Source organism: Triticum dicoccoides, chromosome 2B, assembly GCF_002162155.2.
Source record: "Triticum dicoccoides isolate Atlit2015 ecotype Zavitan chromosome 2B, WEW_v2.0, whole genome shotgun sequence".
NCBI classification, from domain to species: domain Eukaryota; kingdom Viridiplantae; phylum Streptophyta; class Magnoliopsida; order Poales; family Poaceae; genus Triticum; species Triticum dicoccoides.
This window is the reverse complement of record NC_041383.1, coordinates 775624969-775636832: the sequence shown is the minus strand read 5'-3', so window position 1 is coordinate 775636832 and position 11864 is coordinate 775624969.

Below are 11864 nucleotides of genomic sequence, written 5' to 3'. Positions count from 1 at the left end.
CAATCCATGGCTTGCTCGAAACAACGAGTGCCTCCAACATTCAACGGGTCCCATGGAGAGTTTTGTTTGCAATTATTTTGATTTAGTTTCCATAAAGCATGGGACTGGGCATCCCGGTGACCAGCCATTTTCTCGTGAATGAGGAGCGGAGTCCACTCCTCTTGAGAATAACCGCCTAACATGGAAGATAAGGGCAGCCCTAGTTGAAACATGAGCTGCTCGAGCATACAAAGCATAATTTCATTTGAAGGTTTAGAGTTTGGCACATACAAATTTACTTGGAACGGCAGGTAAATACCACATATAGGTAGGTATAGTGGACTCATATGGAATAACTTTGGGGTTTAAGGAGTTTGGATGCACAAGCAGTATTCCCGCTTAGTACAGGTGAAGGCTAGCAAAAGACTGGGAAGCGACCAACTGAGAGAGCGACAACAGTCATAAACATGCATTAGAATTAATTTACACAGAATACAAGCATTAGTAGGATATAATCTACCATGAACATAAATATCATGAAGGCTATGTTGATTTGATTCAACTACATGCGTGAACATGTGCCAAGTCGAGTCACTCAATTCATTTAAAGGAGGATACCATCCCATAATACCACATCATAATCATTCTAATAGCATGTTGGCACGCAAGGTAAACCATTATAACTCATAGCTAATCAAGCATGGCACAAGCAACTATAATCTCTAAATGTCATCGCAAATATGTTTACTTCATAATAGCTGACTCGGGAACGATGAATCATCATATTTACAAAAACAAGAGAGGTCGAGTTCATACCAGCTTTTCTCATCCCAATAAGTCCATCATATATCATCATTATTGCCTTTCACTTGCACGACCGAACGATGTGTATAATAATAAGAGTGCACGTGCATTGGACTAAGCTGGAATCTGCAAGCATTCAACTCAAGAGAGAAGACAAGTGAGGGAGTCCTGGATTAGGGGTTGTCCGGATGGCCGGACTATGACCTTTGGCCGGACTCCCGGACTATGAAGATACAAGATTGAAGACTCCGTCCCGTGTCCGGATAGGGACTTTCCTTGGCGTGGAAGGCAAGCTTTGCGATACGATATGAAGATCTCCTCCCATTGTAACCGACTCTGTGTAACCCTAGCCCTCTCCGATGTCTATATAAACCGGAGAGTTTTAGTCCGTAGGACGAACAACAATCATACCATAGGCTAGCTTCTAGGGTTTAGCCTCTCCGATCTCGTGGTAGATCAACTCTTGTAATACCCATACCATCAATATTAATCAAGCAGGACGTAGGGTTTTACCTCCATCAAGAGGGCCCGAACCTGGGTAAAAACATTGTGTCCCTTGTCTCCTATTACCATCCGCCTAGACACACAGTTCGGGACCCCCTACCCGAGATCCGCCAGTTTTGACACCGACATTGGTGCTTTCATTGAGAGTTCCTCTGTGTCATCACCATCAGGAAGGATGCCGCATCTCGTCTTTAAAGACGGCGCTGTCGCCAAAGGAGCTTTGGCTGTCGGTCAAACTCTCCGGCTAGGCAGGTTTTTGATGACCGCCTGTTCGGCCGCCGCGTCGACAATGACCTCTTAGGCCGTCGAAAGCAATCTTCACATCAGCTCGGAACTCACCGAGCAGTTAGATCCAACGGAGCTCTCTTCCCTGAACGAGCTCTTGGATCGCATTGCCGCCCTGGGAGTAGCTACAGATTACGGCCAGATCGGGCTTAAACCCGACCAGAGAGAGATCTGCTCTCCCCAGGTCACCCACCACGTTGAAGTGGTGGAAGAACAATGCGGCGCATCTTCGCCCGCTCTAAGGACCAGATGTGTCCGGATTCCCGACCCCTCCAAGCCGGATACCCGCGGAGGGGAGGAGGTTGCCCAAGTCCTGAACCTAAAGTCAGGCAGCAGGCCTGATTCATTGAATAATGTCCAAGAAAGCAAGCTTCCGAACTCGGAAGCTTCTTGGCCCCTGAATCTTTTATCGGGCAGGGTTCTGGATTTAATGCCACCCGCCCACCCAACTATAAGGGATTTATGCCAAATACGGCAAGCGCCCGGGGAAAGAGTACACCACTATTGGGCCAGATTCCTCCTGGTTATGAACAGGATAAGGGACTGCCGTGAGGAAGAAGCGATTTCGCTCTTCTGTAACAACTGCATGGACATCGGAATCCTCAACGCCATAAGTCACCGCGAAATTACATGTTTCGCCGACTTGACATCCATAGTACGAAAGTACTGTGCGACAGAAAGCATTCGGAAAACCGAAAATAAATTCTGGACAATCCGGCCCCGAACTCAATATGAGTCCGAAACAAAAGGGCGCATTATCGCCAGGCACCTGAGCCAAACATTAAGAAACAAAAACCCTCTATAGGGTATGGGACCGTACTGGAGAGATGGCTCAATGGACCCTATAAAATTCATAGTTCAGAGGAAGTCACACCAACTCACAGCCTTAGAGCATGTTGGATACTCCGGCAGGTGGCCAGAAGTGGCGAGGAGCTTCTAACTCCAGAATCCGATGAACACCACCCCGGAAATGCCAGTACGGTCTCGACAGTCTTCGAGACCTTCGCATCAAACAATGCGAGGAAACGAACCCTCCGCAGCCTTGCCGAAGTCTACCAAGTAGCAACAATAAACCCATGGAGTGACACGACTATTACTTTTAATGCCAGCGACGAACCTAAATTCCGGACAGCCCGAGCACCAGCCGCATTGGTCCTCAGTCCGATAGTGGATGGCTTCCGACTTACAAAGGTACTCATGGACGGCAGCAGCGGACTTAACCTCATTTACGAGGAAACCCTGCGAAAAATGGAAATAGACTGGAGCCGCATTGAGCGAAGCAACACAACCTTCAAAGGAATAATACCAAGCATGGAAGCATGCTGTTCAGGGAAAATCACACTGGATGTGGTATTCGGCACGCGGGATAAATATAGATCCAAGGAGGTCACATTTCAAGTGGCCCCGTTCAGCAGCAGATACCACGCTCTGTTAGGGCGAGAAGCATTCACAATTTTTCAAGCCATACCCCATTATGGGTACATGAAGCTCAAAATGCCCGGACCCAAAGGAATCGTCACTTTGGCAAGTGATCCGAACACTGCACTCCGCGCCGAAAACAAGACAGCTGCACTGGCCCTGGAGGCATTATCCGAAGCCCTAGCGGCCGAGGAACTAACTGCGTTGCGCTCCATGGTGGACAGGGACGATGTGATACTAGACAAGAGATCCAAGTCCACCTCCTTCAAACCAGCTGACGAAATAGTCAAATTCCAAGTCCATCCAACGGACCCCACAAAAACGGCCTCCATCGGGGTGCAACTAAAACCCGATGTCGACGCCGCACTCAGAGAATTCCTGCGAGAAAATTGGGACATTTTTGCCTGGCACCCTTCAGACATGCCAGGAATCCCACGCAGGCTGGCTGAACACAGCCTGAACATCATAAAAGGGTTTACGCCCGTTAAGCAGACTCTTCGGTGTTTCTTCGAACCCAAGAGACAAGCCATGGGAGAGGAGCTAGCAAAACTACTGGAAGCCGGATTCATCAGAGATATAAAACATCCGGACTGGCTAGCAAACCTGGTGATGGTACCAAAGAAGGACATATCCTCGCGCCTATGTGTCGATTTCAAAGACCTAAATAAGGCCTTCCCAAAGGATCCTTTCTCGCTCCCCCGAATTGATCAAATCATCGACGCCACCGCAGGACACGACTCATTGTGTTTCCTCGATGCATACTCTGGATACCACCAAATCAAGATGGCAGAGTCAGACCAAGCCGCAACGGCTTTCATCACCCCATAAGGCCCATTCTGCTTCAACACAATGCCCTTCGGGCTAAAAAACGCCGGCGCAACATATCAGCGCATGATTCAGACATGTCTGGCCAACCAGATCGGCAAAACAGTTGAGGCATACGTAGATGACGTGGTCGTCAAAACCAAACACGTCGATACTCTAGTAGACGACTTGAGGCTCACATTCGACAATCTCCGAACATATGACATTAAGCTCAACCCGGAAAAATGTGTTTTCGGCGTACCAGCCGGAAAGCTCTTGGGCTTCATCGTATCCGGTAGAGGAATTGAAGCAAACCCAGCCAAGATCCGGGCTCTGTCACAATTGGATACCCCAAAAGAGCTCAAACAAATATAAAAATTAACAGGATGCGTGGCGGCTTCAAGCCGCTTTATCTCCCACTTGGGAGAAAAGGCATTACCCCTTTATCGCCTCCTGAGGCGCACCGAACACTTCGAGTGGATGGATGCCGCCACGGCCGGACTTGAAGAAATCAAAGCCATACTGGCAACAAATCCGGTCCTGGCCGCACCCAACACGGGCGAACCAATGCTATTATACATCGCGGCAACCCATCAAGTTGTAAGCGCGGTGCTCGTCGTTGAATGAGAAATGGATGGACACAAGTTCCCTCTCCAAAAACCAGTTTACTACGTGTCCACCGTCCTAACCCCATGCAAGTCACGGTACCCGCATTATCAAAAAAATAGCATACGCGGTGTTCATGGCATCCCGGAAGCTGCGACACTATTTTCAAGAGTGTTCAATAACAGTGGCATCCGAAGTACCCCTTTACGATATTATAAACAACCGCGACGCAACGGGACGGATTGCCAAATGGGCCATCGAGCTCCTCCCGTTCGACATAACTTACAAGCCAAGGCGAGCTATTAAGTCGCAGGTTTTGGCCGACTTCATCGCCGAATGGACTGAAGCCGAGCTCCCTAAAGAGTACGGCGCATACTCCAACTGGATCATGCACTTCGACGGCTCCAAAATGTTGGCTGGCCTGGGGGCTGGCGTCGCTCTAACGTCCCCAACCGGAGATACAGTACAATACGTACTTCAGATAATGTACACAGATTCCAACAACACAGCCGAATACGAGGCCCTTCTACATGGTCTCCGAATGGCAGTCTCCATGGGCATTCAGCGCCTAGAGGTCCGCGGGGATTCAAACCTCGCGATATCCCAAATAAATGGAGACTTTGACGCCAAGGATCCAAAAATGGCAGCTTATCGCAATGCCATCTTAAAATTGTCAGCTCGGTTTGAGGGGCTCGAGTTCCATCACATAGCCCGGGAGAACAACCAGGTAGCAGACGTGTTGGCACGCATTGGCGCCAAGCGCGATGCCGTCCCTCCCAACATCTTCCTTGAAGGCTGTTCAAGCCATCCGTATCATGGGAGGGAGAGTCCGTAAACAATAGTCCGGACACGACCACGCTACCTCTCACCAAACACTCTGACACAGTTGGTGGCTCCGCCAACGAAACAACACCGTCAGCCCACACAATAGTGGCAGTCATTGCCCCGTGGACAGAACCATTCCTTGCCTACCTCACTAGGCAGGAACTTCCTGAGGACCAAAACGAGGCCCGCTGCATAGTGCGGCGATCTAAAGCCTACAAAGTCCACGAGGGAGAGCTTTATAAGAAAAGCACAACCGGAGTCCTTCAAAGGTGTATCTCCGAAGAGGAAGGGCGAAATCTTTGGGCTGAAATTCATGCCGGACTCGGCGGACACCACGCCGCAGCCCGGGCCCTCGTAAGCAAGGCCTTCCGTACCGGATTTTATTGGCCTACGGCCCGGGCAGACGCTCAGGATTTAGTACAGCGTTGCGTCGGTTGCCAATTATTCGCTAATCAAAGCCACATGCCGCCTACCGCCCTACAAACCATACCCATTACCTGGCCTTTTGTGGTCTGGGGGCTTGACATGGTTGGACCCCTTAAAGGAGGAACCCACAAGAAAAAATATCTACTGGTTATGGTGGACAAATTCACCAAATGGATAGAGGCCAAGCCTGTAAAGATGGCCGAATCCGGACCAGTGATAGACTTCATATCCGGGGTTGTACACCGTTACGGCGTCCCCCATAGCATCATAACTGACAACGGCACAAACTTTACGGCCGATGAAGTTGAACTCTGGTGCAAAAACATGGGCATCAAGCTCGACTACGCTTCAGTCTATCACCCACAAACTAACGGTCAAGTTGAACGAGCCAATGGTCTTATTATGAGCGGCATCAAACCTAGACTAGTGCGATCCCTCAAGGAGTCAAACACGCACTGGGTAGAGGAGCTTGACTCCGTACTCTGGGGGCTGCGGACCACACCGAATCGCACTACCGGATTCACGCCATTTTTTATGGTATACGGCGCAGAGGCAGTTCTGCCCTACGACATAATACATGCCTCACCTCGAGTGCGCATGTACAAAGAAAGAGAAGCCGAGCTAGATTGGCAGGACAGCTTGGACACATTGGAGGAGGAGCGCGATGTGGCAAAAGCTTGTTCCGCATTCTATCAACAGCAGGCTCGAAGATATCAAAGCAGAGAAGTACGGGCCAAAACTTACAACGTTGGCGAACTCGTTCTACGCCTGCCGGACAAGAAAAAGGACAAACTAAAGCCCAAATGGGAGGGTCCCTTCATAATCGACCAAGTACTGACTGGCGGAGCGTACCGTCTCGGAAAACCTACTCGAGCCGAACCCATGGAACGCAACACGCCTACGAAGATTCTACGCCTAGCGCCGGACTCCGTGTTCGTCTCCTTCCTCTGTCCCCTTTTTATTTTATTTTTCACATTAAGCTGTCTGGCATTTCTCTCCTTCTACCTCCCCTTTTTCTTCTCCCAAGACTTTAGGGGCTTGCTTGTGCATTGTTCGCACACACTTGACGCGCCACCCGCGCTCACCATACCTGGGGGCTTCTTTATCAAAAGTTTATATAAAACGGGCCTCATGCCCAAACCATGCGTGACACTTCTTCATGACCCTTTTATACACCATTATATGCATCGATATAACTTAAGTTTTGGCCAAGCTGGGTTGCCTGGCTCCTGTGCTTACCCCTACGTTCCCGTTCGTTCGACTAGGTGGTAAAGGGAGCACCTCTGCGATTGTTACCGCCGGGTCAGCCGGACGTGTACCTCAGACTGGGTGAAGCCGAAAGCTAGCGTTCTTAAGGGAATATTCCGTCGGCGAATTAAAAGATGATTTTTTCTTGTTTATTTATCTGCCCCCAGATGCTTTTCTGCTCTTTTCAGCAGTCCGGACATGCACTTTAGGGCATGCCTCCCAGGGAAAGGAACCCCTAACGGAACTATTCTCCCTGGAAGATGTTTCTTACTAACCATGTAATATAACATAACTAGTTGGGCACTTGTCTGCTAAAGAAATTATGACCCCTACGCCTTGTCTCCATGCATGCCCCGATTCTTACATAATCGAGAGGGTATTCGGACACACTCCGGACTATAGGGTCCGGAGGTCGAAGCGAAAAGGTCCACAATGACAAACGATCTCCAATCCTGGTAGAAGGCATTTTTTATGTCATTTTTTCAATTACAGAATTACTCTGACTCGGTATACTCTGCTTCAATACCATCCAACAGGCGGTCTAATTTAAAGTCCTGTTGGGAATACTTTGCAGCCAGCTCTACCTGGCCATATACTAAGCTGACATGGATCTCCTTTCTGTCAGGACCCATAGGGCCAACCTCGGCCATGTGGTTTGGATCAGCCTTCGTGTACCGCATCTTCACCATGGCCCAGGCCTCCCTGGCACCTTGACGGCAGGCCGATATCTTCCACAACTAGAAGCGCTGCCGCACTCCATCTAGCTTCTTTGCAAGCTCCCCAAGGTCTTGGGGGATGGAGAGGGATGGCCACATAGCCTGAACGACGCTCTGCATTGCATGCCGAACTCGTTCGTGCAGTTGCAACAACTCAGGAAGAAGGTCCCCCGTGGAACTGGGCATTTCCTCCGCAGGACGACCCGTCAGCAGACCTACAGACATAGCTCTGTCAATCGACTTCTTCGCCGAATTTTTTTTCGAGAATTCGCTCAAGCACTTACTAAAAATGCCGCGTCGAAGTCGTTGATTCTCCTTTACGGAAGCAGACAGCTGGATACAAACATCCTTTAGTTCCTCGCCCAGCTGGGTATTGGCGTCTTGAAGTTTGTTCTTCTCTTGCCTCACCCTTGTCAGCACGCTCTCGCCAGCCTTTAGCTGGCGTAGGAGTTGTTGCTTGTCCGGATTTACACCGGCTTCATCTGCATTGTTATCGTCAGCATGGCACAGATGCCGCACTTTGCAATGGAATTATTTTTGGGGAGCATACATTACCTGAGGGGGTCTCCTTGCCAATTTCTGAAACGGCCAGTGCGGCCTCGAGTTGGGCCTTGCACTCCGCCAACTCCTGAGACAGTTGCGTGTTCTTCTCTGTAAGACCCTGCATAACACATGATCCTTAAAATAGTTATCTTAACTATTTCAAGTCTCGGGGGCTACTGACACATATAACTATCAGATTTACTCACCCGTATGTCTTTTACATACTGCTCCGTGGCCCTGGCTAGACCATTTCGAGCGGCACGGAGGTACGCATCTCCTGTATTAAAGGCGTCTAATGCCTCTGGGGAAAAACATGCGTCCTGAAGAACAGTCTGGCGATGCCGATGGTTCATGGCGCTCTCCACCTCTGAATTGGTGGCAGATAGCCCGTCTGCATCCTCTGTTGGATGAACGCCCGACGCACGTCCCGTGTCCGCCTCCGCTTCCAGACCCGGCCTTGAAGTTTGGCCGGTGGATATAGTCCGGCAGGCTCTCTTCTTCCTAAGAAGAAGATGGGCGTTTGAATTACTTAAGGGCATAGACCCTAGGCGTGAAATTCGCACACTGTACCGTTGCACCGGAGTCTTGATCTGGTACGCACTTCTTTTTTGCCCGCCTGGCTTTAGAGGCCCTTGTTGGCTGCCCGCCGCGGGCCCAGCACTCCGCCTCAAGGATTTCCCCTGCAAAACGAAACACTATTGGTCTAAAGCATTCAAAATAAGGCATGGATGGATCTCCTTCGAGGTACCAGGACTTCGGTCTCGGCTAACCTTTGAGGCTGGAAGTAATCCGGGATAGTCGGCCGTAATGGCCACTAAGGTGTTGCCCTTACTCAATTGGTAAAACACCCCATCAATTAACTCCACACATAAGTCCGAATATTCTTGGGAATCCGGATCGAGGGACCGTTCTGGGTCCTCGGGCTGTGGGGGAGAGCTGTTGATCTCCTTCACCGTCTGGCGTAACTCCTGCGTTAATATCACCAGACTGAATACTCAATCATGGGAATTTCGAAAGCAGGTAGATAAGTGAAGTTGTTTGCTTACCCAACTTGGAGGATTGTACATGGAGAATCCGCCCTCCGGGTTCACACGGAGGAATTCCTCTTCTTCTCCCTTGTACAAAGCGGATAAAATTCTCGTTAAGGTGGAGGCTGAATCTGGCCCCTTACGACCGCACCGGGTGGCGTCGTCCTCCCCGTTGAAGTCCCACATGGGGTGGCCTCTGTATTGAAGCGGCTGTACCCCCCGCGTGATGCATATGGCCATGACCTTGATCATGGTCACTCAGGAATGAGCCAACAACCTTATCCAGCTCATCAGGTGAAGCACGTCCTTGTCAGTTTCCCTCTGAGGATTCCGCGGTCGCCAGCTCAGTCGCTTCTTCAACGGAGCATTATTGAACTCAGAGAGGCCGATCCGCACAGGGTCCGGCAGGGGGACGTCATCTATGTAAAACCACTCCGAGGGCCAGTCCTCGGACGCCCTCTTTGGGGTGCCGAATAGATATCCGGTCCCAGCAATGCGCCATAGTTTGGCTCCGCCCACTTGATAAATAGACCCCTCCTGGGAACGGGGCACGAGGCAGAACAACCTCTTCCACAGCGTGAAATGGGCCTCAACGCCCAAAAATAGTTCGCGGAGGGCCACGAAGCCCGCAACGTGCAGAATGGAGGCAGGCATGAGGTGGTGTAGTTGGAGGCCGTAGAACTCCAGCAACCCTCGGAGAAACGGATGAATTGGAAATCCGAGTCCTCTTATTAAATAAGGGACTAGGCATACCCGCTCTCCTCGAGAGGGATGGGGGATGCTCTCTGCTTGCTCTCCGCTGCTATAGGTGGCGATCCCAGCTCGAACTGGGACCATATATGTTGGGGGAAGGAGCCCCTTGGATTGGAGCACTACTAGTTCACTATGCGGGACGGAGCATCTCTCCCAATCCCCAAGCTTGGGGCTGGGAGCGCAAGAGGAGGAGCCGCGTCGGCTGTCCATGATGGAATGGATTTTTTGGTCAGAAGTGCTCCGATGAAAGCTTACGAAGGGGAGATGGTGTGGTTCAGATCTAGATCCCCGTCTCTTTTTATAGACAGCTCATTTGTGTTGCTAGGGGGAAGGTGCAAAAATACCCTGGCTTTTTGCATTCGTTCGACACGTGGAAAATGGCTTTTATTGGGCGTGGAAGCCAAGGAGCGCAACATTTATCAGAAGCCGGACACTATTTTACAAGTATATGAAGCTGGAGAAGAACCTGCCTTGCAATGCCAAAGACAACTTGCGCGCCGGACTCGTCGCCATTGAAGCCTGGTTCGGGGGCTACTGAGGGAGTCCTGGATTAGGGCGTGTCCGGATGGCCGGACTATGACCTTTGGCCGGACTCCTGGACTATGAAGATACAAGATTGAAGACTCCGTCCCGTGTCCGGACAGGGACTTTCCTTGGCGTGGAAGGCAAGCTTGGCGATACGATATGAAGATCTCCTCCCATTGTAACCGACTCTATGTAACCCTAGCCCTCTCTGGTGTCTATATAAACCGGAGAGTTTTAGTCTGTAGGACGAACAACAATCATACCATAGGCTAGCTTCTAGGGTTTAGCCTCTCCGATCTCATGGTAGATCAACTCTTGTAATACCCATACCATCAATATTAATCAAGCAGGACGTAGGGTTTTACCTTCATCAAGAGGGCCCGAACCTGGGTAAAAACATCGTGTCCCTTGTCTCCTGTTACCATCCGCCTAGACGCACAGTTCGGGACCCCCTACCCGAGATCCGCCGGTTTTGACACCGACAACAAGTAATATGGACTCTAAGTTAAATAAACAATCATGCATATAAGAGCCACTTCAACAATTTAATCATGGTCTTCTCCTACTGACCCCCAAAGAAAAGAAAAGAAATAGAAACTATTTACACGGGAAAGCTCCCAACAAGCAAAAGAAGAACGGGAAAATATTTTTTTTGGGTTTTCATTTTAATTACTACAGCAAAGAAATAAACTACTAGTAACTTTTTTTGGGTTTTTTTCTTAAGGTTTATTAAACACACAAGAATAAAGCAGGAAAAAGAAAATAAACTAGCATGGATATTACAGTGAAAGAGTATGAGCACCGACATCTAGCAATGAGTGTGTGTGAACATAAATGTATTGTCGGTGAGAAATACATACTCCCCCAAGCTTAGGCTTTTGGCCTAAGTTGGTCTATTGCGAGGGATAACCTGGCGGATACACGTAGGTGTAGCTGGGGTCATACTGCGATGCAGCGGCTATCGCCTCCTGAGCTGCAGCGTGGCGTCGAGCCGCCTCCGCTCTTCTCTCGTACTCATCTGCCTCCTCTCTGGTAATAATATATCTTCCTTTTGTCTGAGAATCAAAGAAGGCAGGAGCAGGAAGAGTAATATGGACTACATGCCATTTGTTAAAGATTAGTCGATACTGGAGAGGTGGTTCAGTCCTCTCAACAAACTGATGGGAAGCCATAGAATCAAAGTCTAAATAAGTAGGGGGTAACTCCATATCACCCTCACGAATGTCTATCTCAAGAAAATTAGCTAAGGGGGTTGCATAAATTCCTCCAAAGAAATCTCCGTTATGTCTATTATGATGCAACCTACGAGCTACGATGGCTCCCATATGATAAGATTGGTCTCCCAACACAGCACTTCTGAGAATACTGAGATCAGGGGCACACATGTGGCATGCTTCAT